Here is a 6,000-nt window from a genome sequence, read left to right as displayed (position 1 = left end):
ATTCTTCGACAAATACATTGGGGAGACCACTTTCTTACCCAGTGTAAGCTGTAACAATACAAGGTTGCATACAATCTTTTCAGTAGATCCAATCCTAACAAGTTCTCACCACAACCTGTCGTCAAAATAAGGGCTGCTTCTAATTCACAAGGTCCAACAGAAAGGGACATAGGACTAGAAATCGGGTTCCTAACCGGGGCGCCAGAAAAACCTACTGAAACATTCATTTCGCTGGACAAAGGTGCGCCAGGGAGTTTAGAGTGCATAATAGAACTCTTTGTAGCACCAGTATCCAACAGAAAAGGCTCTGACACACCTGATGTAATCACCCCAACATAAGGTTCACTTTGATCTACTGGAACTGAAACAACTCCCTCTCTTTGTCTATGGCTGTCCTAGCAATCATTACCTTCCATATTCTCATCTTCCGCATAGTAGTCATCAGCATAGTACTGAGGCGTCCTACCAGACGCGTTATTCTGCTGATCAAAACTATTCATTGAATTCTGAGGAGGGAATGGACGTGCGTTCTGGGAGAATCCTCCACGCCCTCTACCTCTAAGAGTTTGTGAAACACCTCGACCTCTTGCGCTAGAAACACCATGCATACGCTGTAACAGAGCAGGGCAGCTACTTTTAAAATGACCCTCTTCTTTGCAATATGCACACTGATTAGGGCCTACAGGAAAATGTTGTTGAGAAAACTCGAACCTTTGCGAGTTTCTCTGAAATGGCTGAGGTTGCTGATAATCACGCTGACCATTACGGGGCGGATAAGCTTGCTGAAAAAGAACCTTCGTCTTTAACTCTTTAGTTTTCTTGTCTACTCTATCTTTCTCGTCCTTATCTCTATTTTCATAATACTGCACAGTAGCCAAAATCTGTGCTGAAGAGGAAACGGCCCAAGAACTTTCTGAATCTTTCAATTTTTTACACAACTCAGGAAGCAAATTATGTACGAATTTGTCAACGAACAACCGTTGACCACCTTCTGTACTCATATCTTGACCACTGTGGTCGATGAACGTCTCCTCAAACCTGGTGAAGAAATCAGACACGGTTTCCTCTTTCTTCTGCTTACATGCAGACAATTTGTCCCAGTTCACTCGCATAGCAGGCATTAAAGTCTTCATGTAAGTAACAATTTTACCAGGGAGTTCTGCAACTAAAGGCTCAGGTTTAGCGCCACCAACTTGTCGGCCATCTGCAGTAGCAATATTAGCCCATGTATCACCTAACTCCGGCGCATAATCTGTATGACGAATCAATTCCCATAAAGGCTGTAGAACCACATTTCCAAACAACATGTCGATATCGGCTAAATTCATAATGCATGAGTCTGCGGTCTGTGACAGTTCCTTATAATACCCTGCAGGATTTTTATGGGGATCAGGCAAAGTCTGCTTAAGGGCCAAAACTTCAGCTCGCTTCCAAGGAACATGTACAAAAACACGCTGAAAGTGAGCCGGCACGGCATCAATTTGATTAGCGACATCAGCTGCAACGGCTTCCTTCCATACTGGAGGAACCTCTCTCATAGGGTACTGTCTCGCTTTCCTCCTAACAGAGGGACCAGACTCAAAAAACAACCGAGAGATAGCCTCCCTTCTAAATGACAACAATGTCGCAACTGCTCTTTCAACATCAGAACCCACGATTGTTCCTTTTGCAAACTCGAACCGTACACGGCACAGCTCAGGTGGATTGGGCTCCAAATCAGTATCCTTCAAATCCTCACAAAGAAAAGCACACATTTTATCAAAAACGTATCTTTGCTTCGGTGCTTCCCACTGATGGAAGACATCCATAACAGACTCTAGCTCATATCTTGTGGGGTCTGTAACCCATTTATGTGCCAAATAATCCAATGTTTCCCGCTCTCTAGAGTCGGGCAGTTGACTGCGCAACTGTTTGTGCGTTGAAACAGGGGTCATACTTGCTGCCCCAAAAAGAGGAGATAGGAGACTAGCAACAGTGTCAGTCATTCTCTGTCGGACAGATGGAGAAGTCGACGAAAGAACAGGGGGGAAAGCAGAGTGAGGCAAGGCAGATGCAGATGCAGACGCAGAGGCAGTAACAGTAGGAACATCAGAAGAGGAAATCGATGCAGTAGGCAAAGTCGTAGGAAGTACAGAGGGAGCAGGTAGCAAAGTCGGCGGCCCTTGAGGAGGCTGAGCCGTAGCAGTAGGAGCCAACTGAAAAGGAGCTGGCGGTTGTGGAGGAACCTGAGGCACAACAACCGGAGGTTGCACAACTAAGTGTTGCGGAGGTGCAGTAGCACTCTGCGCATAAGGGGGTGGCGAATTCAATAAATGCGACATTAAAGGATCTTTCTCAAGTTCCTTTGCTGTATCCTGCTGGAGAGGTGACAAAACTGGATAGCATTTATCGATTGCCATCTTACGTTGCCTGTGCAACTGCTCATTCGCTTGTTCTTCTTCATCATCTTTATATTGCATAGCAGCTTGCATTATCGAGATGCCCCTTTCTATTTTATTCCTTTTAGCTAATTTAATTTCTTTCTGGTTGGCTTCCTTTTGCCATAGGCGGAAAGAGTCAAACATCGCCGGCCGGGCTTTCTTCTTAAAAAGTCTAACCTCTAGATTATCTAATATCTCTGCGTCAAAACTACCATATTGGGGCCATTTTAAAACACCATCCTTCCTGGTGTATCGAATCCATACTTCATTATACCTGATGGGGCCCACGCCGTGCTTCATATAGAGCTCATAGGTTGGAGTTCCAATCGGAGGAACCGGACACGAGTCCTCCAATCGGGAATCCCTATTACAACCAAGACAAAACAAATTTCCAAGTCTGCTAAGACCAGGCATCGTTGCTCACTGGTCTAGATTCGAACTTCAAAGGATTATCGAAATACGATAGTCTCGTGAATACACGAGTCCCTCGGCTTTGGTACTTGCAAGTTCCAAATCAAAGATCCCAAGGGGATACCCAAACTAAGAACCAAACTAAGGACTGGGAGGGGCTCCACTCATACTTAACTGAGGTATCGATGACGTCACCAGAAGACTCGTCTATCGTTTCGCTCTACAAATCATCAAAGGGTCCAAGGGCGATAGTCAAGGCAGCAGTCCTTCGTAGCCGTCGGGAAGCGGGGAACCTCGCAGCAAAGACTTTCGGACCACGAACGACATACAGGGGTCGATGAAGTGGTTGGCCTTCCTCCAGAATTTTCACACGAAGCTCCTCACGAACCTCTGGCTTGGACCGGTACCGCTGAAATCGCCCCACGTTGGGCGCAAACTGAAGTACTGGGTTTTTAAGAACCCAGCGGTGCCAGGGAACACACCCGAAGACTTTGAGCCCTTCCTGTCCCAGACTATAGAAATACAGAGTCTTCTTGGTGAAGTCAAAGATCGAATTTATTGGCTGCAGCCAGTAACAGATATCCTAGAAGTACAACACGGTGTATATTCTCAGGAGACTGCTCAACCTTACAAAGCCAGCCATCCCTTTTTATACAAAATATTATGCTTTAGGCGAACATTCCTTAATTTACAGTTGACCATTCACATATTTTGATGACAAAGAAAAAGCAGATTCATGATGACAAGCCCATTTTCAGTTTGTCCAGCCCACAATCAATTTCCCTGCAAGGCCCAACATTTTCATCAGATATCGGACGGACCCCTAATAAAATCGGGCACCTCCTCCTCGTAAAGCAAGTCATAAAGAAAGAAACAGAGACAGGTGTGTGCGAGATTAGGCATAGTTGTGTGCAATGAAAGGTTTATGACATGCAGCACCTTGATCCTAATCTCGTTCGGCCACTGGGAAAGGAACTGGCCGAACAGGTTTGGCTTCGGGCATTGGAGTCAGCTTGCCCAGGTCACACAAAAGTCAGCTAAAGGTGTACGTGTCCCAAATGACTTTATTCGGCCTTTGTCATCGGCCTATGTGAGGGCAACCACAAAATGGCTGCCACGCACAAAATGGAGCTCGAGGGTTCAGAACGAGATCCCTGATTTCAGGGTGATCTCGCCACTCGAATACGCCGAAAATGCTCGTATATAGTGTACTTGTCATTCTCGGTCCGCTGATACCAAAATCGTCATGATACGACGATGTTTATGACACGGGTCCAGAATTTTCAGTACTACAACACGCCCTGCATCATATGCTGGTGTCCACTGATTGGGACCCCTCCAATCCCTCACCCCCCCCAACGAGAGAGTCCAGACTACCACATGGCCCCCAAATGCACCACAGGCACTCTCCGGGTTCCAATCCAATGTGTGGCCTCCCTGCCCCTCCGCTGTGATCCAACTGAGGCCTTATGGGTCCACTGTACCTCCATTTCCACTGTCCACCACTCTGGAGGGATGCACTCATTGGGTGCCAGAATTACTCTCTTCACCAGGGCTTCAGGCTTCTGCAGTCCCCTATGAGTCTGTCACTCCACTGGGGCCACACACTCAGGCCGCACCCCAACAGGCTGCCCACTGAGATCTAGCCCTGCTACCTTCCCTTCAAGACCTCCAAGGGCAGCGGCCCCGCCGGCAAACGACAACCCCATCAGGGGGCACCTGGAACCCCCCAGCCGCACTCACCGCTTTGCTGTCGGCTTGCGGCGCCTCTACTGTTTAGGCTCTGCCAGTACGTCGTACTTCGTCGCGGCCACGACTTCGAGTTGTGGTCGATGCTCATGTCATCCAGTACGGGCCTCACTGGTCTCCAGGCTTCTCAAGTTCGTCCCGCCTTCCACTTACTTCAAAGGTAGTGCCTGGAGCTCGTCGTCTGGTCGCGGCTGTGGCCTCCGTGGTGTCGCTGCTGTTTTTTAGCAGGCTACCCTTGGTTTTATCCGCCCGCCCAGCACACAAGTCTGGGGCCCAGGCACAGCCAGACCTCAATGCCTCTGGTTTGATGCCGGACCTGACCGCGGGTCTCAATTCTGCAGCAGGCACTGCCGCTCCGGCTCTCCGTGGTCAGCCCACCTTCTCAGGAAGCCTGGGCTGTGTCGCGGAATTCAGAGGATACATGCTAAGCCGATGCGGTGCTCACCGCTCTGCGGCTGGTTCGCCACCCTCCCCTCCCAGTTGGGCCTACTTAATAAAGCTTAACCAGTTCTTTTGGTCAAATAAGCTCAATGTGTTTCCTCCCATCCATCAATCCAGTCTCAAGCTGTTTCCAGGAATGTGAAAAAATTGTGCTTGGCCATCTTTGAGTGCTTTGAGCTGAGCTTGGAAGAATGGAATCTATTTAGGACCTGGTCTTCCAAGCCAAGGTCGTCTTTTGACAGCTTCAAATGAGCCTTTACTGATCCTGAACCAGTTATTTGAAGTCACGAAATATCTGTATTGATAGTATCTCCAATGGCACATGTTTGCTGTCAGGCACGCCCTGTAATATTACATCACTATTTTGAAAATTGAAAAAGCAGGCGATGAAGAATCGTGACAATGCTCCAGCTTAGGAGGCGGCACCAGCGCCCTGTGGGCTGTTTCAATGCACGAAATGTTGAACAGTTCACCTAGGTTTCAACGTCTCCATCAACCACTTTTCCTGAAATCTTTCAACCTACTGGCCTTCTTTTTCCGGAAATCCTAAAAAGTGAAGGTTGTTCTGACTTTATCTCCGTTTAGCATCTTTAGTTCTCATTTCAAGTTTCCTGCTGACCTGGAATTTGATGATAGTTCTAATTTCTGACATGCCTCCTATAACCGTCTCATCTGCGTCTCCTGCTGACTTTGTTCTCTCCACCACCTTCTTCAGCATTTATAGGAATTATTTCAGCTGATAGTCATTTTTAAGTGTAAGAGTTCTAAGGGAGTCTGGTATCGCCATTAGGATATCAGTGGACAATGGAGCACCAGCATTGCCACACTCAATTCATGAAGGCAGTGGAACAGCGTTATTTTATCTCTATCCTTACACGTCATAACTATGCAATATAATCGTGCGCATTGCACCATATACTTTGTGTGTTCTAATGTTATTAATAAAAAGTGGCGCACTCGATTGTAAGCTGTAGTGCAG

Source organism: Lissotriton helveticus, chromosome 3_1, assembly GCF_964261635.1.
Source record: "Lissotriton helveticus chromosome 3_1, aLisHel1.1, whole genome shotgun sequence".
NCBI lineage: Eukaryota > Metazoa > Chordata > Amphibia > Caudata > Salamandridae > Lissotriton > Lissotriton helveticus.
Note: the sequence above shows the minus strand (reverse complement) of the source record.